The sequence below is a fragment of the Pezoporus flaviventris genome, unplaced genomic scaffold (assembly GCF_033815535.1).
Source record: "Pezoporus flaviventris isolate CSIRO_AGI_PZ_B2104156 unplaced genomic scaffold, CSIRO_AGI_Pfla_v1 ptg000036l, whole genome shotgun sequence".
Taxonomy (NCBI): Eukaryota; Metazoa; Chordata; class Aves; order Psittaciformes; family Psittacidae; genus Pezoporus; species Pezoporus flaviventris.
Window position 1 is genome coordinate 14,992,109 of NW_026892584.1, and position 24,475 is coordinate 15,016,583.

Genomic DNA, 24,475 nt, shown 5'->3' on the forward strand with positions numbered 1-24,475 from the left:
ATTTGCTGAAAAAAAAAACCACAACCAAAACCAAACAGCAGAATAATCTCCTGTCCATCAAGCAAGATTTCACAACTACAGTACCAGGCACAGAGAACTCTGCCTGCCTGGCCCACAGCCACACCACGGGCGGCAAACTTTCTAGCTCTCACAAACTAATCAGGTTCAGGTCAGGTATGTGACTGAGAGAACTCCAGTGAGGGGGGAGGGTGAAGCAGGAAGTGGTACTTACTGGTGATTCAACCAGGGATCATCTTTAAAACATTTCTTAAGTTGTTCCTTCAGAAATAAGTTCTGGATGTCAAGGGAAGTGAACTTATTTCTAAGAGTCCAGAAAGGGAAAACTTTCTGGTAGAAACTTAAAAGTGGGAAAGACTCATTATTTATGAAGTAGAAAAGCAACTTATTCATTCATCATAGATTTTATGATGACAGTTTATAGTGTCTAACAGTGGAGTGGGACAGGTGACAAGAAGACAAAACCACTTCCAGTTGCTATTATCACCCCTCAAGACAATCTTTCTTTCTAGTAAGAAACTACAGCTGTAAGAGAAATAATTTTGAAGTTTCAGCACAGCTTCCTGCACACAAAAAGACAGCACCAGGGTGACTTCAATCAATGTCTGCACATGCAATCACAGGAATGAAAAAGACTCATTCATTGCTGGGTTTTGTATTAAATACTGCAAACAGTTAGTAGTATACCCCTAGAGCTACACAGTGGTGGTTTGCGCCACTCTGTACTGTGAGGAGCAACTGGAGTTTAACACCTTTCCCCCAAAACCATAAAATTACAAGCTAAGGTTCACAGCAGCCACAAGCACTATGAGCTCTGTCCCATCCCAACACTGCTTCCGGCTCCTCAGAAAGGCTGCTACCAAATTAAAGTAACATAATGCCAAAGTACTCTCATAGTCCCATTTCTTGAAATCTTCAAAGAACAGCTTCATGGGAATTCCTTTATAGCCAAGAATAAGGCTTTATGCTCAAGGCAGTGTGACCAGAGAAGAGCCTGTGGTCAGTGTTATACAGATCATCCTTGGTTCTGTAGTGGGTCTTTTGGATAATGTGACTCTACAGTCAGTAGATGCAAAGAATGGCCAAGTGAGCAAGCTACTATCTGGATAGTGCTCATCAGCTTTCAGATCCAGCTTTCAGTTGCCTGCTCCACAGCTGTGTTTGCTATGTCACATGTAGCTGTAATGTAGAAGCAACAAAAGAAGCAACATGGCAGAGCTGTGATGGTGAGAGACAGACGTGAACTTCAGAGTATCAGGTATGTCTCATTACACCTGTGGGTCTTTCAGATACGTCAGTATAAGTGTGTAGGATCACAGAATCATAGAATAGTTAGGGTTAGAAAGGACCTTAAGATCATCTAGTTCCAACCCCCCTGCCATGGGCAGGGACACCTCACACTAAACCATATCACCCAAGGCTCTGTTCAACCTGGCCTTGAACACTGCCAGGGACTGGAGCATTCACAACAACGGCAACCCATTCCAGTGCCTCACCACCCCTACCGTAAAGAACTTCTTCCTTATATCCCATCTAAACTTCCCCTGTTTAAGTTTGAACCCGTTACCCCTTGTCCTATCACTACAGTCTCTAGTGAAGAGTCCCTCTCCAGCATCCCTATAGGCCCCCTTCAGATACTGGAAGGCTGCTATGAGGTCTCCACGCAGCCTTCTCTTCTCCAGGCTGAACAGCCCCAACTTTCTCAGCCTGTCTTCATATGGGAGGTGCTCCAGTCCCCTGATTATCTTCATGGCCTCCTCTGGACTTGTTCCAACAGTTCCATGTCCTTTTTATGTTGAGGACAACAGAACTGCACACAATACTCCAAGTGAGGTCTCACAAGAGCACTATCAAGGTTTGCATTGAACATCAGGAAAAAGCTTTCCATTGTGAAAGTAGTACAACACTGGAATGGGTTACCTAGAGAGGTTGTGCAATCTCCATCCTCGGATATTTTCACAACTTGGCTAGACAAAGTCACAGCTGACCTGTTAAGTGCTGGCAACAGCTCTGCTTTGAGCAGGATGTTGGAGTAGATACCTCCAGAGGTCCCTTCTGAACAGTATTTCTATGTTGCTGTGTGTCTCTCAGATCCCAGAGTTGAGCTGACAAGCCATGTTTTGGAAGGGCTCTGTAGGGTGAGAGGCTATTGCTGGTAACACCTACCAAGCCTGGAATGGTTGGAATGGTTTATGCTTAGCAAACTAAGCATGTGAGTGAGGACTCCCACACATAGGTAACACCTTCTCTTGAGTGGCAGAGATACTGCAAAATACTGCTTATAAGGTAGCAGTATTTATGGAATGCTGATGCTGCTCTATCCCCTCATGCAACCATGGCTTCAACAAAGAAAAGGTGTTAGTCTCCTGCAGAGCTCTTGTGACACTCTTTTGTAGCAGTGGTGAGAGCAATAGCATTAGTGTGTGTGACCAGCATGCTGAGGCATTGCTTAGAGGGCAGGCTCATGGCTGAGTTACAGGCTGGCATAAACTTAACGTTTTGTTTCCTGGTTTTAAGACAATTATATTTAGCTGCTTCCTACACTAAAAGGCCCAGAAGGATTGCATTCTTACCACCATAGAGAGAAACAGATTTCAGACTGGACTGGCTGCAGGAACATGCTGGAGTCATGCAAAAGCTGATAGTTCAGTGGGGACAATTCTATTGAGGCTGACAGACATAGCAGAAGTATGCACAGAACAGACAAAATCCTTTCCACAGAAACCCCCTTTGCACAGTTCAGCCACACTTCATTCATCCATAGCTCTTTGTTGGTTCATTCCTGGCACATCTGTTTCTCACCCCCATTTGGAGCCAGCCTGCACACTGCTGTAACACACTCATGTCTACCATTCTTTTAATCACTCTCATAACCCCAGGATGTTCCCCTCTTTCAGCACAGAGATATCAAGCAGAGATGATGGGACCCGAGACATGCATGTTAGTGCACTAGTTAGACACAGGGAGAGCCAGGAAAGTGCTGGCCCCAGGTGAGAACTTCTCCATTAGCAAATTAGCAAATGCAAGATAAGATGCGAACATGTATCTGAACAAATTACGTTCTCTAGAAACTGTCAGGAATATGGCACAGTGAACAAATGGAGCTCAAAAGTAATGACCACAGTTTATTACTTGGAGCTACCAATGTGCTGTAGAAAATCTTTTCCTTCAACAGAGCCCTAACCACGGCATACGGCAGTGTGACCTGTACTGATACGGACTTCCAAATGACTACAAATAACATTTCAGAGATTATTTACTCTTGTTTATTAGCTTGAATAAATACTGAGCAGCTGAGAATGCTTTGGTGAGTCTGAATCTTAACATGATACCTTACATGGCACAGAAAAATATGTAAAGAATGAGATAATTTTGGAAAACGCTGTGCTGTTTTTAATGGGAGCTGTTTCTCAGGAACTTTTTGCTGACAAAAACCAAGTACCATGACTACCAAAGCTTCCTGGGACCCCCATGAAACATGAACCAACTTCACCGTGCCCTAAGCTGTCAAGGATTTTTAAGAGTATTTAGGGTAGTAGATCTTGTGCTCAGCTATACACAAACGTATGTTTGATAGCCGTAAATACATTAATCTTCACATTCTCCATAGAGAAGCCTACATTTATTAGAGCCATAAACAATGAAAGTTAAATCGTAACCACACAAACCAGCAGGACCTATGCTCAAAAGGATTCTTCATGTCAACTCAACAGAGTAAAAGCTTCTCACACCCTACAAATACAAATAAAGATCTTTATCTACTTCCTAATAATGACATTAGGATAAACTCTGTCCAGTCTTGCATATATGTGTGTAAGAAACCTTCCCTTGATACAGCTCCTATGCAAGGGACTAGCTTCGGCTACTGTCTTATGCACTCCTGTTTTGCTTCATTCAAAATTGTCCATTCCATATTAATGCCTGGCTGCCAAATCACATTAATTCCATAGTTGTATCCCTGTCATAAGTCATTAGTTCCACACTCTTGCCACACATAATACATACATTCCACATTCTTTTCCTTAATATGCAAATCTTTCCAACCATGGTCCCCTTTGTTTCGGTGCCTCTCAACCCACCAGCATATGCAGGAGGGCTCACAAACTGATCCTCTGGGATATACTCAAATATGACCAATATGTTCTTTGTGATTTGTATGTGACGATAGGCGATATTTTGAGGTTCCCTCCCAAGCCTCAGATTGTTTAAGTAGTGCTCAGATTCCTGATCCCTTTCATCTGCACCAGGTGGTTTACACTGATCATTATGAATTTCCTTTCAAGGCTCCTAAACAAGAACCGACTTTGTTTACAGTAAAAACTTTTCCACTGGCCCAAAGCAGTATTCTGAAACAACACAGAGGCTTAGGTGAACAACCACATCACTGCCACCATCTCCTCTTGTCAGAATCTCATCAGGATCTTACTGGACTCGTGGCTATGCCTTGCATTCAATCAGCAGCAACAGCTAGAAATACTTATCCTAGAAATAACATCACCTTCTTTGACAGCTGTCAGGTTCCTGACAACAATGGTTCCTGCCTTCCTTTCTTTAAGTAATTTCCCTTCAAAATCAGCAGTTGCAACCTGCTTCACAGTCATTTGGACATTTTATTTGGTCTAAAATGTAGCAGAACGGATGAAGTGACAAAATCACTTGCTCCAGCAAAAAACTCTGATTATGAGGTTGTGGTACTCAAGACCCATACTCTGACTCATTCATACAACTGTAGTCTAATAGAGAGCTGGGAGCAGCTCTTGCGCATTTCTGAAAGGCAAACTACAGTCGAGCGGCTGGAGCTGTAATTCTCCACCCTGATCTCTCCCGTTCCCAACTACTGTGCCTCCCCCGTGCCCCAACATTCTTTGCTGCTTTGTTTATGCTGTAGAAAACATCTGTGAGGGTATACGGCCAAGGTGAAAGATTCTGGCAAACAGCTATTTTTCATAGCTCAGCTTAAAGGGAAAATATGAAGACTGCCCCTCCTCCTCCTCAGAGAAAGGGAAGGGTGGGGTTGAGAAATGAGATCCAACTGCAGCCTGGCCAAACAGCAGACTGGCTGTCCCACTAGCCCCTTTAAAGGAAAAGGGAATTGTTTTTTTCACTAGAATGAACCATGTTGTAGAAGAGGAACGCTCTGACTGAGAGAAACTGGATCAATTTTTAGAGGAAGCATTTAGATAACTGTATCGGGAAAACCCTCAAGATGTTGGAATGTGTTAAACTGAGCATAGTATTTCAAGAGAACGCGTAAATCATGCTGCAGAGATTGCTTCAAACCAGGCTGACATAACAATAAAAATCTGTAATAAGAGAACACCCCCACACTACTAGGACATGGACTCAATTACACTGCAGGTCTTTTTCAACGTTTAACTTCTATGACTCCTTATAGAATAGAGGCCCTGTAAGGGGAAGGAGAAAAACTTTGGCTTGTTACCTTTGTTGATTAACAGAGTGACTTTCTCTAGCATTAAAATACTTTATAGGGCTACAAAGTATAGGCCATAGGTAGGGAACTGCAGATTTCCCTGACAAGCTGTAGTTCATTACTGATGTTCTGCAGAGGAGCAGAGAAGCTGATGGCAGGGCATGCCACTCACAGCTGCCTTTCTCAAATCAGCTCTGGAGGAAAAGGGAGATGAAAATTCCTGATGGGATGTGAATGTCAAGGAGATTCCAGATTTGCTTTAAAGACCTGCAAACAGACAGGGACCACTTCATTCCTCCCTGAATTGCAGCCAGCCCTATGTGAAACAGCAAAACCATTTACAAAACACAGGGAAGCTTAGGATAGGAGGTGAGGAATGGTGTGCTATTGTTTAACAGGAAATTGGAACAAAAAAGTCAGGAATCACTCAGAAGTACTGTGCTGCAAAGATAAATGAGAAGGTCTGCCCGGAACTGAAAGCCAGCTCAGTTCGCAGTTGCACTCGGGACCTTCCCTTTCCTTGCCATGAAGCCAGTTGCTGCTCACATACAAGGAAGCTCAGCTACTGCCAAAGACACCCTCCTGGGATGTAGCAACTACATAACCCCCAGGTTGGAAACAAACAAAGCTATTGTAAAGCTCTGAGCTGAGCAAAGACATAGGCTGAGTACTCGGCATCCATCTATAATCTGTCATGAGCAGACGCACAGCTGACCAGCGAGAGAGGGCACTGCTGGCGGGGGCATGCAGCCATGCAAGCACCCACTGCCTGTTCCATCCTCCTTCCCCTCTGTCTGCCCTTCACCCAGATCTAGATAGGCTCCAAATTAATTTTACTACGTGGAATGCTGCTAACATGTTCAAATTATGAAAGAAAAGCTCATTGTGAGAGAAGGCAAAAATCAGCTCCCTTCTCTTGTCTCACAGCTGTCCCCTCCTCCCCACCATGTGTTCCCGAAACCTGGGGCTGTTCCAAGCGCTAAATGCAGTGGAAAGCATATCCTTGGGCCAGCTGTGATCTGATCATGGCACATTGGCTGCGGGTGAATCAGAAACCAACTGATAGGCCCAAGAACAATGTGGCCCCTTGTTAGGCCCCAAGAACGGTCACTGCCTTCACCCACCCCTGCCCCTTCCCTACTCAGCCTTCAGGAGAGCAGGATGCCAGGAGAGCTTCTGTAACATGCCCTGCGTGATCCTTTCCCGCTAGCCCCGTGCTGAACTACAGCTATTTTCTGTTTTGAATGACATGCTCCCTGTATTGCTAGAGACTCTGGGTGGGGGCTGCTGCAGCCTTTTTTGAAGTGAATGCACAGAAAGCCATAGGCTGATACTACCATTTACGTGCAAGCTACTATGGGGCAGCTCTGGCAGCAGCGCCTGGGACCATAGTTCCTCTGGAATCTCAAGGGCTGGAAACCTCCCGGGAAGCTGCTTCTCAACAGCCCATAGAATACTCTGTGCATTGCACAGATCTGTCCCAGAACTGGATTTTATCCGGCCTCACAACTTTGCTGATGTTCTGTAGGCTTTGTAGGTTTATGACTTTAAGTAAGCATTATGGAAATTAAGTAATGGCACAGAGCCAGAGTCCTCTGTTTTTTCCATCCCATCTCACAGCCTGCTAGGCTGATGCAATTCTCAGGAGCAGATGCTGCAGGAAAGGGGTTAGTGGTGGGACAGGGCTTGATCTTCTCCCAGGCAATATTCTGAACAGGAACAGTGCTGTCCAGAGGGAGAAGAGGCCATGGCCAACACAGATTTGAAGCAGTTTACAAAAGATTGCAGAGAAATTTAATCCTGGTGCATTAACCAAGTCTAAAACCTAATAGTTCTTTGAATTTGTATTAAAATAATGTGCCAAAGACCCAATCAGGATTACCCACTGTGTTTGGCAGTACAGCCCCATCTTCAGGGTAAATATGTTCTGCCAATCAATTACCACTGCAATTTTGATTAAACACAACATTTTCCTTGCTTCCTGCCCTAAACAGCTGCCATGCTGTACCACAGCTGCATTTCAATAGTGGGTAAAGGGTCCAAATACATTGGTCCTCGCAAATTTCAGCATAAATATGGATCTTTAATTGGGATCCTTCCTATAAAAAAAATACTGCACTGGTGTGAGGCACTACTAATTGCTGATAAATGAAGATTTTTCTCTGCCTTTTGCTAGTCCAAACTGCTTTATAAGCTAGGGATATTACATACCCTATAAAGGAACTACTTGAGCCTTACCAGAACAGTCACTTGCCTGGTGGCCAGCTCTTATGGGGATACCAGCACCAGCTCACAAAAGAAATAGAGCAGAAAGTTAATTTTCCTGAAAATTAGTGTTGATCTGGATGGCTGTAGTAAGTTTCTAATCGTGTTCAAACTGACTCTTCAGCTGTGGCTCAAACATGTATATACTCTTCTACTATACTGGCTTTTCCTGTGGAACTTCCACATTTTGAGCTGAAACATCATTGAAACTGGCCTAACATTCCAGTGTACTCCAGTGGGACTAGAAGTGAAATTTGCCTGGCTAGATCAGGCTGTAAAACCTGAGATCTAAATAGCCAAAACACACAGTGAGATGTGTGCAGAGATAAAAGCTTTTACAGAATATTTAAGTCAGCAACAACCACATATTGGGCCCTCGCAACAATGAATACAGGTACAGTAGTTGAGCATAAAGCTGGCAAACATTTAACATGAGTAAGTTTTACTAAAACTTACTCTCCATTCCACAAAGAGAACTATCAAGATTTTCTTGATGCACTGAACTCAATAAATTTGCTTTGAATAGTTGTATGTGTGTGACACAGAGAGAGAGAATTAGGCAGGAATGCTGTGAGGATGTAAGCCAAGCTCTCAGCATCTGGAAAGCAGAAAGCAGAACTATATTTAGTGCACAATGACTTGCAATAATTCGTGGAGGGGGATGGGGGAAAGAAAGGAACAAAAAAGAGCAAAAAAATGAACAAAACTTAACTTGCCAGTGTTAGGCAATGAAGTGAATTATAAAGAAAAAAGAACAATCAGGCTGGGAGAAGGATAAATGAAACCCTGGGGTTTATGTTATTATAAGAGCTTCTAAAAGCAGAAATGCTGTGTAGAGTTAGCACATATATATATAAACAGGGTACAGATAATGCACAGTTCAGTATAAATACCACCTCAAAGAATTTCTGGCACAGAACAATTAGGGCACTGACCTTTTCTGTACATTAATTTCCCTTATGTGGCTGAAATGGCCTAAATATGTTCCTTAGTTAGCATGGAAAACTTTTTCCCTAAGGCAACTTGCATCTGCAAAGGTACTCCATAGTGTAACTGAACTCAGTTATGACTGTTACAAATTCTTTGCAAAGCATTGTAGGTTACCATGTGTTCTCCTACACCTACTTGTAAACAGAACAAGCACCAAGTAAGTCTACCTTTTATAGATGCAGTAGATTCAAAATGAAAATGGTGTAACACTTTCTCTATATTCCTCACTACAGTTATAAAAGCAGGGTGTTGAACAATCAAGTTCCCCTTCCATCACTTGCACAGTTTTTGTTCTGCCCCTCACTTGATATAAACATTTCATCAGCTCTTCAGTGTCACTCTTGTTTCCAGGCAGTTTCTCAGATCTAAGATTCCAGAATCCCAGAGCCTCCACCTTCATCACTTTGAAGGACATCTCAAATAACAAACAAAACCTATTTTCATTAAAGCTGAGGTGCTGAACTCAGGCACACTGAGGCTATTTAAAGGATAACTGAGATGAAAGTAAACACTATCACTGACAAAACAGTAGAAAGATAGTCAGATCCACAAATGCCAAAGTATTTCCTGGTATTCAAATTAATCTAGCTTTCAGCTTCAAGGCAGTGGTTTGCTGCCAAGAGAAAAAAAAAACTGAGCAGAAAGCATTACCTGTGCACAGGCACCAAGTCCCTAAACTTGGTGAAAAATAGCAGAGATCTGAGGGCTGTGAGTTGAGAGGAGAAGCTGCATCCTGCCTGCAGTGCCAGGTGAAAAGTAGCCCGTTGCCTTCAAAGCACAGACCAGAGCAGCAACCATTTTGAAAAGAAGCCGGGAGTTCTCAGATCTGGCTGCTTTAGCCATCAGTCTTTACTATGCTTGTATTTACAAATAACAGACCAAAAAAGGGACATATTTCTGAAACAGGCGGTTTTGGAGGAAGTCAAAACCAAACGTCTATTTTTGATCTGGCTTCAAGATCAGCTAAGGTTTGTAGGGACCTGTATATCCTTTTATTTATAAACTTCAAGTTGTTTCTGTCTAAATTAGTGCTGTCATGTGCCTTGTGCACAGGTAAGGCTGCTTTTGAGATAGATTCAGAATCAGCCTTTCTATGTAATTAGACAGCTTTATTACTCATACGTACTACAGGCCTGTCCCTAAGGGGTAAAGGAGAGATCTTGTTCCTTGTTGTATTAAATACATAGTTTCTAGGCTAGACTCTGCCAAGTAATGTACCAGCGTTTGTGATATACATGTATGTGAACTGGAGCAAGACCAAACTCACCCACAGAAGCTGCAGAAGTACCTATTTTGCAGTATGCTCATATGCTCTTCACCAGTATTAGAATAAATGTGCATGATTTAAAACAATGAATGTTTTTTCAATGCAGAACGAGGAGTGACAGAAGCATTTTATTTGTTTTTAGAGCCATACCTATCAGCAACAGAAAGGATGGGAAGTAGGTACCTTTGCTACCCTGAGAGCTGAGCAGAAAGAAGGCAACATACAGGATTCACAGAACAGTGAGATGAGGATGCCAACAAAATGAGGCAGAGATTGACATTAAGAGCTATAGAGACTTAAACAACAACAGAAACTGTAGCAATGCCTATGCTGCAGTGTGCAAGGGCAATGTTAGAAACAGTCATGTAAATCATTGTATCAATACTTAGGCTGATAAAAGGATTGGGGAAATAAGGACACTTATTAAAGAAAGTACAGAGGCTTGAGCAGAGCTGTGTGGTGGGATCTGACTTCGTGAGATCAAAGTGCCAAAGACAAGAGACAAGAAGACGATGTTGCTCTCACTAAAGGTGACATAGAGCTTTTTCTTCCTCATGCTCCCCTCAAGCACGTGTCCTGTTTTTGAGGAAAACGCATCGGTTTGAGGTACTATAAATGAAAGCTGTTACAACTGAGTGGGTTTTGATAAGTATTTTACATTCTTTGCTCTCTAAGGTTTGAATCAGAACTGCTGACTGCAAACACCCTGCTGAAGTCTGCAGAAGATGAGGATTTACTGTAATCACCACAGCACTGGGCAGTGAGCTAGGCTGGTTCCTGAACTGTTTCCTAAGAGATATTAACAGCCTCAGCTGGGTGCTCTTTGTAGTTCTGGCAGAGGTCAGCTCTGTCTCTAAGCACAAATCAGAAAAGTAAATCTAGTCTAAACAATTCTTTGTACTGTTCCAGAAGCAATTAACGGCACTTGGCATTTTGTATTTCCCCCAGGTGTGAGCAGACACTTCCCACAGACAGTACGCACAGAAGAGCTCAGAAAGCAGAGGAAAAGGCAAAAAAACCTGTTGCTTTGGGCATGTTAAGACTGAACTGGCCAAAACACTGCAGGGTCAGCTTATCCAGGCACTGACTGCGGCCTGTACTTAGAGAAAAACAGAGGTAAAACATTTCCAGTTCAACTCATCTAACTCTATCAGGCGCTTTATTAGCAAGCTAATACCAACAGATTAGATATCACTTTTAGATTAAATATTATTTAGCTAGGAATAAAAATTTAATGTGCTCCATCAACATGCCACTTAAATTCCTGACAGAGATATTGGCATGCAGGAAGCTAAAAGCATCCCTCATCCATGAGCAGTACCTTTGTAAACCAGCAATGATACAAAAAGGTAGAAAGAAGAGAGTACAAAGTGAACTCTCACACATTTTAAAATGATTACCTTTGTTAAGGAGCATTTGTTTTCTTGCTCATAGTTCTCCAAAAATGGAATAATACATACAATTACTTACAAGTACTCCTATAATATTAGGTATACTTGCTATACCTGAAAACTCCCACTGGTTTTGCTAAGAGGCAGCAAAAGTCCTGGGAATTCAACACATGTCCACGGATCTCCAGCCTATTAGTACTGGCATGTTATTAATCTTTTAAAGCCAAAAATCTACCTTTGCAACTAGCACTGATGATAGAGGGGATGAAATGTGACTAGCTCAGAAAATCAAGACTTTTTACATTTGTTCTTCTATATGGCTTTTTTCTGGATCAAAATCGACACATTTCTTCTTAGTCCACCTCCCTACCCTTGGTGCAGTGCAACTCCTTACACAACTGTTGCACTAGCTGAATAAAGGAAACAAACTGATTTAGGGATAGTTTGGCTGGACAAAAAAACATCCAAAACCTTAACATTCCCTGTTGTGGCTCACTTCACAATGACAAATGCATGGTCACAGCTTACATATCAACATGCACAGGCAGAGGAATAAGTAGGACAGCAATAACTTCCCACTGTTGAAAATATATCCTGGCCTTAGTCTATGGCTACAAATTGTAATCCCTGGTTTTACTGACATGCTACCTTCTAACTGCAAGATATTCCCAGAAATAAACTCCCAAAGCATCTATTTATAGTATTGATAGTGCCTGGCAGAAAAGGACTGGTCTGCCCTTCTTTGGCACAGCCAAGACCTTCTTCATGCTACGAAGCATACCCACTATTGTCATAGGATGCCAATAGCACGTGCTATCACCAGACATGATTTTGCTGCAACCTTGCAGCTTTCTGTGCCTGGTTTCTGAGTAGTGCCAATCTCTGCTTGTCCTAGTCTGCCGCTGAATGGAAACCTTTTTCACCAGAGGCTTATCTACACCCATTTTTACTCTACATCAGTAGCAGCCAGCAATTTTCCTAATACAGAGAAGGTGTGGATGCATAAAAAAGGATGGTATTTTTATCCTTGCAGAGGTAAGGCATTTTTTTACAGTACTGTGACTCTGATGGTCATTATCAGCCCCAAAGAGACCTATTTCATAGAATCATAGAGTGGTTTGGGTTGCAAGGGACCCTGAAGATCATTCAATTCTAACCCCCCTGCCTTGAGCAGGGACACCTTGCACTAGACCAGATTTTTCCAAGCCCTGTCCAGCCTGGCCTTGAATACTGCCAGGGATGGGGCACCCACAGCTTCTCTGGGAAACCTGTGCCAGTGGATCACAACTTACAGCAAAAAGGAGAAACAGATTTTCACATGTTGTTGCACCGAGCAGTTTTCATGAATCACTCCACCTTTTGAGTAAATTCCCGCATAAAAATCTATCACAATGCATAGGAAGAGGCCAAGCACAGTCAGGGGCCTGGACCTGGTGAGGCTGTGGAGGAGCTCTGACTGCAGGTTATACTCAGAAAGCTGGAGATACCAATCTAGAATGCTTCTAAAAAGCAAACCGGAACTTTCTTCCTCTATCTCTGTTCCCTATGTAAACACCAGATGACCCTCACCTCCACCATCATGTGGGTTTATTATTTACCATTAGACTACCTTTATTTAGCATGGGAAACTCAGTGCACACGTTTTCACTCTGTGCAAACAATCTGCTCTGGGCAGACTGGAACCTGGAAGAAAGGTGTCACCCTGAGTGCTATGAAAGGAATTTTTGGCACATGAATCCAGACAGTGATCAGATTCTGTAAAACAGAATCCATACTGCAGCCCAAATTCCTCCCTGTGGATTTAAGGCTAAGAGAACGGGTTTTTCAGCCTAGAGAAAAGAAGGCTCAGGGGAGATCTTATCACCATGTTCCAGTATTTAAAGGGTGGCTACAAAGAAGACAGAGACTCCCTTTTTAGTCACACGGAAAAGACGAGGGGTAATGGGCTCAAGTTATTCTTGGGGAGATTCTGACTTGACATGAGGAAAATTTTTCACAATGAGAACAAGCACGCACTGGAACAATCTCCTCAGGGAAGTGGTGGATTCCCCAGTGTTGGATACTTCAAAAATTCAACTGGACAAAGTGCTGGGACATCTAGTCTAGGTCATGCTTGTCTAGAAAGGTTGGGCCAGATGATCAGTGTGGTCCCTCCTTCAGTGGTATTCTAAGATTCTGTGATGATTATACCAGTGAAGAAGGGGGTCCCAAGATTTCTATGATAGCATAAAATCAGCTTCTGGGTCTGGGTGGACCTGGCATGAGTTCTGTACTAACACAAATGATTTGAACTTTTTTAATACTGCAAAAAGTGTTTCTCTGCTCTCTCTGACAGCGTTTAGCAGAAGACGTTAGGGCACGGGGAGAAGCTAGTTGCAGATATTTGGCCCTGAGGTGCCAAGCTCTCATTTGTAACAGGACTACCCTGAAGAATTAATTCAGCAGAAGATAGAGAACACTGAGATTTATTTCAAATTGTTTTCTTATACATATCTACAAGGGAGGGAATTGGCAGCCGGTTGTTCTCATCAATGAAATGCTAAGCAGGAGGAATTCTCTACTGGGTGGCTGACTGCTCTAAGGACATTTTATGCTTTCACATGGCTTAACAGACCAGAGAATCAGAATTGTTGGGGTTTATTCAACTAACAGATATTAAGTATTCTGATTTCATTAATAGTATCCTTTTGAACCTGTGAAGAGTCATTTAATGACTTACATATTCACTTATGTCCGAGATCCCAGCTGAAAGTCAAAAAGATCGTGCCAGCCTTCAGCTGCTATCATAAAATCATTACAGAACATTGTATAATTAAGCTCTATTTGCAGTTGCATTTTAAAACACATCCCAGCCTCGCTGCTCTTGACTGAACTTGAGATGATTTGGCAGCATTGTGCGGGAATACACACTGAAATTTGCCAAACGTGTGCAGGCCAGGCTGGAGGTGCTTTGGTTCTGCTATTCAGGACCAAATGTGCAGGCCAGGAGCCATGGCTTTGTTGTGAAATAGCAGGAACAGAGCTGTGAGAAGGAAGTTTGCAAAGTACCTGGGTGTGCTGCGGCTGCTTAGAGCTGGCACTCCCAGTCTTTTACTTTCCTGCCCACCAGACTATGTCTACATATCTTGAGAAAAACAAGAAGCAAAACAATAGGTGACTATAGTGTGAATAATAAAAGCCTGGCTTCCCTCTTGGAACTTGACTGCTGCTCTTAAACTGACCCAGCTGCGCTCTCACGGTCCAGGATGTCAGCACAACTGCTCCAGTGAATTAATACCTAATGTTCACCCTGGGGATGTCTACAGCACCCTTTTATAGACTGTATTGTAAGACTGGGGCGGGCTTCTGGATCAGAAGTCAGCACTACCTTTCTACTCCAGAAAGGCAGATTCTGTATGATGCTATTCCAGCAACAGCAAAAACAAACAAACAAAAAGGTTGACAATAATACCATGTGTGGGATGTGCTGAGTTGCCAGCAGTACAGTGCTTTGTTCCTAGCAGGAACAGGTATAGCAGACATTAGAAATACTCACTGACAGATCCTGAGGGATCTCTGGTAGAGCAAAAAGTTTTCAAAATACATAATAGACTGTGTGACTGTACGAGCTGACTCAAAGGCAAGGGCCAAATTAGTCCTGATTGAAACTCCATGGATTTTAGGCAGCTCCCTACAAAGAATTTGTCCTACAACAGACTGCAGTTACTCTTTCAACACCGGAAGCCCTCATGTGTCTAAATCATTCCAAGCCAGTACAGGACTTCGCGTACTGTGTGTTTTGATTCTTTAGCATTACCGAGAGAAGATGTAAAAAGATATCCTACAACCATCTTAAGCAGTTCTTTTTCATAAGTGCAGTCAGTTCTTCAAAGGCTGGTGTGCTGTCCTGCTGCCAAGTACAACAGCACTGTCTTTCCCTTACTTCTCTTGTTCCCAGTGACAGAAGAGCAAACCATAAGCCATGTCTGCTCCAGACTGTGTCTCAGGGGGTACCAGCCATCTGAAAAGGCATGTCCTTCCCCCCATGTCAGTGCAGCCTGCATTCCCATGGTTTCTACTCATCTTGGTTTTAGAATAGAAGAGTGAAATCATCAGGGCTGTCACACCAATACTTTTCATCAAGTTCAAACCTACTTAAAAATGGGCATGAAAGGGGAAAAAATATATACTTATTATTGATTTATCTATTAATACTGGAGAGCAGTTGTATCACTTATATTTTGGAGAAGGATCAGAGACGTTCGTAGTCAAACAGCACCATCCAACATATGGCAGTAGATGAAGGCAGCCTTTTGCCTCTCACATTCACTCTGAACCCTTCTAAGTCATCCCTGCCAACACAATATGATCCTTGAGGATCATTAACATTTGTCAGAAGAGTGAATCTCTCACTTATGTAATAGGTTAGGTTGCACTAAGCAGCAGGTATGAAAAGTTTCCTGGGGGAAGACACCTGCAGAGTCTGTTCCTTGACCTTCAGCTCTGCTGCTCCTACAGATGGATGCTGTTTGTCTCAGCACTGCATCAGCAGTACACAGGCAGAGTATGTCTCAGGATATGTCTCAGGAACAAAACGTTAGCTCTCCTGAAAAAGAGCAGCCTTATAGGTTCATTTGCCAAGTGATGTTTACTTCCAGTTGATCAATTGAAAGGCATCCCTGTTTAACATAAGAAACAATTGAATACATTCCCCACTTACTCTCTTAGCGAATATGTGCACCTCAGAGAGCAAAACATTTAAACAGAGATTGCTGTTGAAAGAGTTATACTGTAACAGCCCCTCAAACCACTAAAGACACATGTAAAATATTCTACTAATGAGCTGAGGTCCCCTTAGCGCAGCCTGGAGCACACTGTAACTCACATGTCACTGGTACAGGTAAAACTCTGTTTCTTCTGACTGCAGCAGGTAATCTAATTCAATGTATTCCATCTAAATGTAAATGGATTCAATACAAAATGTCCTCCAACATTCTCACACCTAAATTTCTCTCTGATTTTCAAAGCAAATACAGACAGGATTTCCCAAGGAAGAATATCCAGATGGGCTTCTCCATCTATAGATACGGGGATTTAGTTGTTCTCTAAACACAAGTAAAAAGGTAGAAGCAGATGAAGAGTTCTAGTATTTATCAGGTCAAATGTTTACATGCTACAGAAGGAAAAAGTATGCTATTGATCCCAGTATAGTAGCTTTCCTCACATCCTTCAAGGCTCATCTGCTCAGTGTATCAGGCACTCCTGTTATCCTGGGAGATAGTGGCTGACTTGCCAACAAAGTGGAGAAAGGCCACTTGAAATCTTTTTCTTCCTCAGGGTGGTATGGTCATACTCTCAGTGAAAACAAATCTTCACACAGTACATCTCACTAACACCATCCACATACTAGCAAGCATTTGTTTTACACTGGAAAAAAGGGAAGGATCTTGCCACTTCAAATGGTCAAGTGGATTTTTTCTTCTGCAGGCAGCTGGGGCTCTTGGCTGGGATTGCACTGAGCTGCCCTTCCATTACACAAACATATTGTGAATTTTTGATTCATTTGGTCTTTCTCCAATCCAGAGTTCAACTTCCACGAGTTTATAAAAGATCTGCACTCCTTTGGTGTCTGGAGAAAAGGCAAAAGAAAGCCTGGCTGCGCTCATGCTATGTAATGACTGATTTATGTGGGAAGTCATGGAACTGAAGAATTGGTCCCAAAGATTCGGTAGCTCACAGGAAAGCCAAAGAAACTAAGCGCCAGAAAGTTTGGAAGCTGAGATATGTAGTTACAAGAGCATCTACCACTGTGACAGATAAAGTTTGAAAGCAAAGAGGGAGGGTATGGTTTGGAAGGAAGCAGATGACACTACATAATCAGTATGCTGCTGGACAGGTACAGCTGGATTTCATCTGGATGGCATCCTCCTGAGAATGGCAACAAGAAGCTGCAGACACAACCAAATCAGAGAGGAAAGGAAACCTACATGACATTTAACCTGCCTGACAGAAAATGGGACCTGCTCATTTGCTGTGGGACACAGGAGCAGAGTCCTCATTAGCAGTAAAAAGAGAACTTTGGCATGAAGTGATCACCCCTTGCTCAGCTCAAATCACCATGAATCACAAATCCTTCTTGACCTTCCTGATTGCTCTGGGCTGCAGACTTCATTGCTAAACTCCCTACTCCTGGAGTTAAGATCCAGAAGTACTTTGGGAGTGAGCAAATCTATTTAATTTCTCCCAAATGTTTAACCTCAAAGAAATGGCATAATACCTGGCTCATTCTTTCAGCTCCACTAAACAATGCCAGGAAAACAGCTTACACTTACTTCAGTCATTCCTAACAAAACATAGTTAGCACTTTAGCACACAGCCTTCTCTTTCCTCAACCTAACTCTTTTTTGGTTTTGGTGCACATCTTTTTAGATACCCCTGGTTTATGCCTGCTATAGTACTCCCCTGGAGAGCAAATTGCTTTTTTATGAGAAACAAATAATTTTACCTGTGGTGCATTTTACAGCTGGAGCATTTCCTGAGTCCTTTCACTTCTGACTCTACCTTTTTTGCTGGCAGCCTGCACAAAAGGACACAAGCACCCACCTGCAAGGCAAGGTACCGGTCTTAGCTTTGTCTCTCAAAATGCTGACTTTCTGTAATCTCTTCTGGTGACTGATAAAGCTGGAAGAGCAAGGTAACCATCTCCACTGTGCTAGGATGGTCGAAATCGCCATGTAAGTACACTGAAAACCACCAAACAACAGTAAATGAGAGAGTTCTTACTTTCCTGCCAGAATCATGGGTCCCTCTGCTAGAGCACCGCTATGCAAACAGCTAGGTGGGCACTAACTGTATTCAAGGGGTTTGAAGCAGGAGGCTGAGAGGAAGCAGTTAGTGGTATGTAAAGATGGGGAAAGAAGATTCCTTTTTTCAGGATTTTCCAGAAAATCTTGAAAAATTAATCTGTTGCATAAAGGAAAAGATTTCTCTAGTGTCAGTCCCTTTTGGAACTCTTGTTCATTCATCTGTGGTGAACTAACCAAGACCAACAGGATACCCATAGACCACCTCTGCCGGGTGACATTGAAGATGCAGGGCAAGCAAAGGAAGAAGGAATCTCTTGTATCATAAAAAGGCTAACTGATTCCCCTTTGGGAAAATACTAGTCATTAAACTGGCTTCCACCAAACTTTGAGAAAACAATAAAAATGCCCCATGGTATTTTCTTCTTTTTTAAAAGGGACCTGTACACTGTTCATAGCCCCTGCTACAGTGTTAAAAAGTGAGACACTCGCTGGCTGGTCACTCTCTCCCTAATGAGACAGGGTCTTGTTTGTGAACTTTCCTGGGATTCTGTATGTGATGGGAGGTACTATACAAAATGAGAGCCAATAGTTTAATGAATAAGGCATTGAAAAGGATCATACAACATATGATTTCAATTTCTGACTCTGGTACAAACTTCTATATAACACTAAAAAGAGTCCCTTCAACTCTTTCTCTATATCATTTCTGAGTAAAATGACAGTAACATCTCCTCACCATGTATTAATACTTCACCATAGAGGAATTCATGCCTATTTGTACTCAGTCCTGTACTAGGGAAGCAAACATGGCAAAGACAAGAGTGCCTGCACTTGCATAACCTAAGCAGCCACTGCACGTCCCCTGAAGGATTTTGATATACAATCAATTATACAGTGTATGCACCGAATGGGATTATTTAAGCCAAAGACCTTTAGCGGCAAATATGGCCTTGCACAAGTTTCTGCAGTGCTGTAAATCTTGCTTTCAATGATTTTAGCTTTCATGGATTTAAAATGATTAAGTAAAAGTGTTACAATGCACCTTCAAGTGGTCATTAATAAATGGGTTTTACTTTATAAAGGGTTTCTGACTGAGTCTACCAAGAAATACTTGCATGTGAAATGAAGAAATTTGAAAGAAAACAGGTTTGTTTATTTTAGAAGGCACTGCAGCCACCCACTACACGACTGAGTTTCCAGCACACCAGTACTGGATGCCAAGGAGCTCCAGGAAGGGAAACATAAACCAGAATTGGTAGCTTCTTTTCACATTAATCACCAAAAGTGGGCAGCACCATTGAAACAATATTGCATAAAATCTTCTCTTAATTCAGAAAGCTCTACTGCTTATTTCCTACCACAGTGTCCCAGAACACTGCAGGAAACAACAGTTTATTATGTTTATTTAGAAAAACAGAAGTATTCTTCATGAACAGAATTAGTAGCTTTAGGGCCATGAAGAAGATGCCATATTATTATTGTACATCTTCAGGTACTCAAGCCACAATTTTTTCCTGGAATGAAAAAACATCTCTTCTGCAGAATGAGTGTAAGTGTAGCAGTTGAGGCAAAAGCACGTAAGTGCCATGTACAGAAAGCTAGAACATCATCTTTCTAACTAAAATATAGAATCTAACTAAAATATGAAAAAGAATCCTTGACAAACATGAGGAGATGAGCCCCTGGTTTAGCATCTCATCTGAGAGAGGCTGAGATGTATTCTGCTGTGTTAATATCCTTCCAGGGAAGTACTTTAATTTCAAATCTAGAAGGAACATCACCATCTCCTGAGTCATCAGCATCACTTCCTGACTTTCTGTGTACATGTTAATAGGAAATCTTTCATCTGATTTTTTTCAAAGCTCAATCCCACTTGGCTAGCAAGCTCAGGCAAGATCCAGCCAACAACAGTATAGGCACAACAAGTTTCAACAAAAATATTTGTTGCAAGAACACTCTTTGATTCATTTGCCCTTCCTTGGCTGAACCTCAACTACACCCATCCTGATGCACACTTGTGGAGTGCCGTTGTCACGTCAGGATCCAAATTCAATTTCTGCTCTCCCAAGTTACTTCTTCTGGCTTTGAACATTATCCAGGTGGCTGCACAAGGGGCTACAGAAATTACAGGGAGATGGCAGAGTTGGTGAGAGGACCTGCCTGAGAAGCAAAGAAAGAGGAGATACCCACACTCTGCCAGCCCATCCCTATCCGATCTGCCCACAATGTGCTCTTGTAAAGAGTTTGCAGTGAAGCTGGGGATTTGGCACTGACATGGTGTGGAACAGTCATCAGATATTTAAAACAGAGCTGAGAGAACAAAGAAGGGCTTTGTAGTACAAGGCAGCACTGAAAACCCTGAGCCTCTGCCAGCCAGCTTGCATGGAGTGTTTGCTAATGTACACTATGGAGTGCATTCCTCTCATTTGAGTACATGACAGTTTTATATACCAGGTATATGCAGAGGGTTTTTCTTAACCCTTTCAGTCCTCTGCCATTCATAAATCTTACTCACAGTGGTTTCATTTCTGCCATCTTGTACATGCATGCAACTTCAGTCATGAAAGGCTGAGTGAGCATGTGGTGTGGGCAAGTAGATGTGGATGTGCATGTTAAAAGTGCTCTTAAATATGTTGCTAGAAACAGCGTAAGTGATTATATGTGAAAGAATTAGAAAACTTTCTCTCCTTACTCATGTAAAGTTTTCTGCATCTCTCTTGAATTAAGCAGCGAGTATAAGAGGCTAGCTTATAGGACCACTATCATTCGCAATCTGTATTTTAAAATGAAGGATGCAAAGACTGTCACTACAGCTCCCACTTGTCAGACTGGGCAGAAGGGAGCCAGGAACCACTGGGTAGCTAATGCCACATTCTACCACGTACTGTATTACATGGGTTCTACTGTCAGATGATGATAGCTCTACATGCCTTTCTTGGTGAAGTTCTTTGAGATCTATGGCTAAAACCTGTTGTCTGCAATGCTCTATGCATTCAGGCAAAAGAATCTTTCATTTGTACGATGTGAGGCACACAAACGGACCAAGGCTGAAATTGCAGGGGTTTGAGTGCTTTAGGGCCAAGTAGGTGAGAAGGGCAAAGTATACTTGTTTTCCCGTTCTGCTAATGCACAAAGTAAATTTTTTCAGCCCTAATTATAATAATACACAATTACATTTTTCCAGAAGATCTGCCATGGTGCCTTTCATAAACTCTAAGCTGTAAAACTATTAAGTTATAAAGTTAGAAGATAAACTTCTGTTAATTAAGTTAAAAGAATAAGAGAGACTGAAAGAGATGTTTGTGGTTAAACTCCTCAGCACCCATACTGTGCCTGTATTTTTAATGTTGGTAGCTCACAGACCAACATCTAATTAAGCCCACAGAACCTCTGCAAAGCATTTAACTAGGTAGGAATTATGTTCCTACTTAGCCACCCAGGGAAACAATCAGGATGAAAGTTAAAGTGTCTTGCCCAACATTTGGGTGTCAGAGGTAGCATTATAATTCATGAGGTTCCTGCTCCCACACTTAAAGTACTTAACAAAGCAGGGTTTGCCTTGTAGGTAGTATGAGGAAGTATCTGGGGCTGGTGTCTTGAATCAGATGGACAGAAACAAGGTAAAGGAAGGGGAAGGATATAGCAACAGAGTACATATGGACAAAGAAGGCTGGTGCAAGATGTGTGAGGAGTGAGCCAGAATAAAGGCAAACCAAGATGCCAACTTAAGCCTCTGTAAGTCACTCAAGAGGTTCTTATCACAGTGAGAGTGATTCAAAATAGATCCCAAAACACATGGGTGTACATAAAGGACTTAGGAGAACAGCAATGGGAGTACTTCTGCATTTCTGTACACATGATCAGGCAGACACTTGCTGGAACATTTGTATGGGTTTGAGCTTGTAAAGAAGGAGAATAATTTCCCAAACCAGAAACTGCATGATTAGACACCACAAGCAGGTTAACCAAAAGACAGAGACAAAAGCAGCAGATGTCCAGTTTCCGAACAGTATTTTCAGTAAAGAAGGACAGAAAATGTGACATATTGGCAGAACTAACTTACAAAAGGAAAGCACTTTTTGAAGTTTCCAATTAAACAGTGAAAGCTGTTTAAAACTATTATTAACTGTGAGGAGATCCTTCTTTCGATAAGAAACCGTTACATTTCTAATGGTATAAAGGAACTAGAAGCACCACAAAAGTTCTTGCAGGAAAGTCAGATGTTTCATAAAGATGATACATTTGGACAAGTACCTGCATCCTGTTTTTGGAACTGTGTTTTATTCTTAATTACTTCTTCCTCCTGTTAAATTGGATAACTTGGAAATAATGTGACACTTCTGAAAGAGAAATATTTTCTATTTGGGAAATTTATTTTGTATGATGAGGAAAGGGTCAGGAAGTACTCAGATGACATTTCTCAGCAGGCTTTAGCTCTAATGATCACAAAATGCTGCTGCCGCAATTTAACATTCTGTTCTATTGTGAATGTAAAAGACCAAGACTCATCTCACATTACTTCTCCTCCTAAAGGGTCATGATACACAGAGACACTTCTGCAACCACAGAGGCCCACATTTTATTGCTGTCTTCCCCATACCATTAGACATGTATAAACGTGTGAGACAGAGCACCCTTGAATGCCAGGAGAGCATTTCTGACGCCTAATTATATACTGCCTTCAGTTCACAAACTGATAGCACTGTTTCCCGGCCATCCGAATTTCTCAGCTCAAAAGCCAAAGAAAAACCCTGCTGCTTAGTCAAACACAGAAAAAAATTGAAGTGATGCTGGCAGAGGAGAAGAAATTTAAGATATGCTAGAAATTATGCTGTATTGAAAGAATACGACTGCTGTCACGGTGGCAGAGCATTAAGGTTTGCCTGTGTCCCTGATGTAGGATACACAAGCAACTATGACAGCCAAAAAAAAGCTGATCTAGATGGTGACTCTTAAGGAACACAGCCCCATTGTGATGTCCAAGGCCATGGACACATGAGCACCCAGCTGTGAGGACTAGGCTCATATTGTGATGCGCATCTTTATGGCATCAAGCTTTACCTTCACTAGTTCCTTCATTTCAGGTAATTTGAAGAGGTTTGAGTTCACTTTCCATGAAGGGTCTTGCTTCCTAAATAACAAGCAACCTCCCCCTGCACAAGTGACTGTACAAATTACATGGTTCAGTTTAAGGCCTTCAGATCTTTTCAGGGAGATAAATACAAGAATTTTGACATGTGAAAGGGGTGAATCTTCAGAACCCTTCTAGAAAAAGGGCTAACAGTGGCCATAGATTTCAGTGTCTTCAGGAAACTCCTTTGTAATCCTGTACAGTGTTTTTTAAACAATAATTAACCCTGAAAACACAGAGCTGTACACACTGTTATCTCAAAGGAGAAAACAGAAATTTGAATGAGAAATCAAGCTGATTGTTAAAACAATCAGTGTGCTTTATAGTGAGGCCAGAAAGATAGATAAAACAGAGAAAAATGACCCTTGTTTAACATAATGTTACTTTATCAAGTTCACAAGATGTTAACAAGGGAATATAGTGATTTCTCAAACAAGCGAATATTAAATCTCCACACCCATCCTGTGAATGGCTGCAATTAACATATATAGCAGCTTTCCCTTAAACATAAGGTGGCTTACACAACACTGAATCCTGCCAAAACATCTCTGGTTGAGCATCAATAAAGTAATGAATGCACAGCTCTGGGAATGGTGTTGGTTAAGCTCTACATGGGAATCAGTAGGGGGAACACGTAACACTGTGGCTTTTCTGAGTTCTGCGAAATAATGGAAATGGCATTTCTCCCCCTCCTTCTCCCCAGTGGAGTAATGGAACAGTAGATAAACTGTGCAAAACCACAGCTAAATATTTAGAACCCACAAGGAAAAAGTCCTTTGAACAAATCAAGCCATTTCATTTACAGGCTGGGAAGGAAAAGAGAGACAGAGGGTTTGTTATTGTTATTTCTATTTTTAAATACATGTGAGATGGTCAGATACTGTGCTGATAGGGGTTACATAAGCACCGAAAGAAAGAAAGTTAGGATTTTTTCCATGAGATTTTTACACCTTTATAGTGGTGATCTGGGCTTCAACCTTTAGCAGCACCTTTTCCAGTCAAGACATCTGGAAATGTCTCAAAACTATTTAAAAAAACAATAGAAATACTGCAATATAAAACATGGCCTTCAGGCTGTCTGGAGACACAATGGGTACTTGGAATTTCCAAGGATTTCCTCTAAAATTACCATGTTCCCTGTCTGCCCCACCATCACACAGTTCATGTTTTTGATTTAAAGAATGCTCAAAGAAAGTA

At 42.0% G+C, this 24,475-nt stretch overlaps 1 protein-coding gene across 4 annotated transcripts in view; it reads right to left on the reverse strand.

Annotated features, from left to right (window-relative positions):
• Positions 1 to 24,475, reverse strand: part of RAD51B (RAD51 paralog B) — a 457,006-nt gene that overhangs the window by 60,581 nt on the left and 371,950 nt on the right. The gene's annotated exons all lie outside the window — the stretch shown is intronic.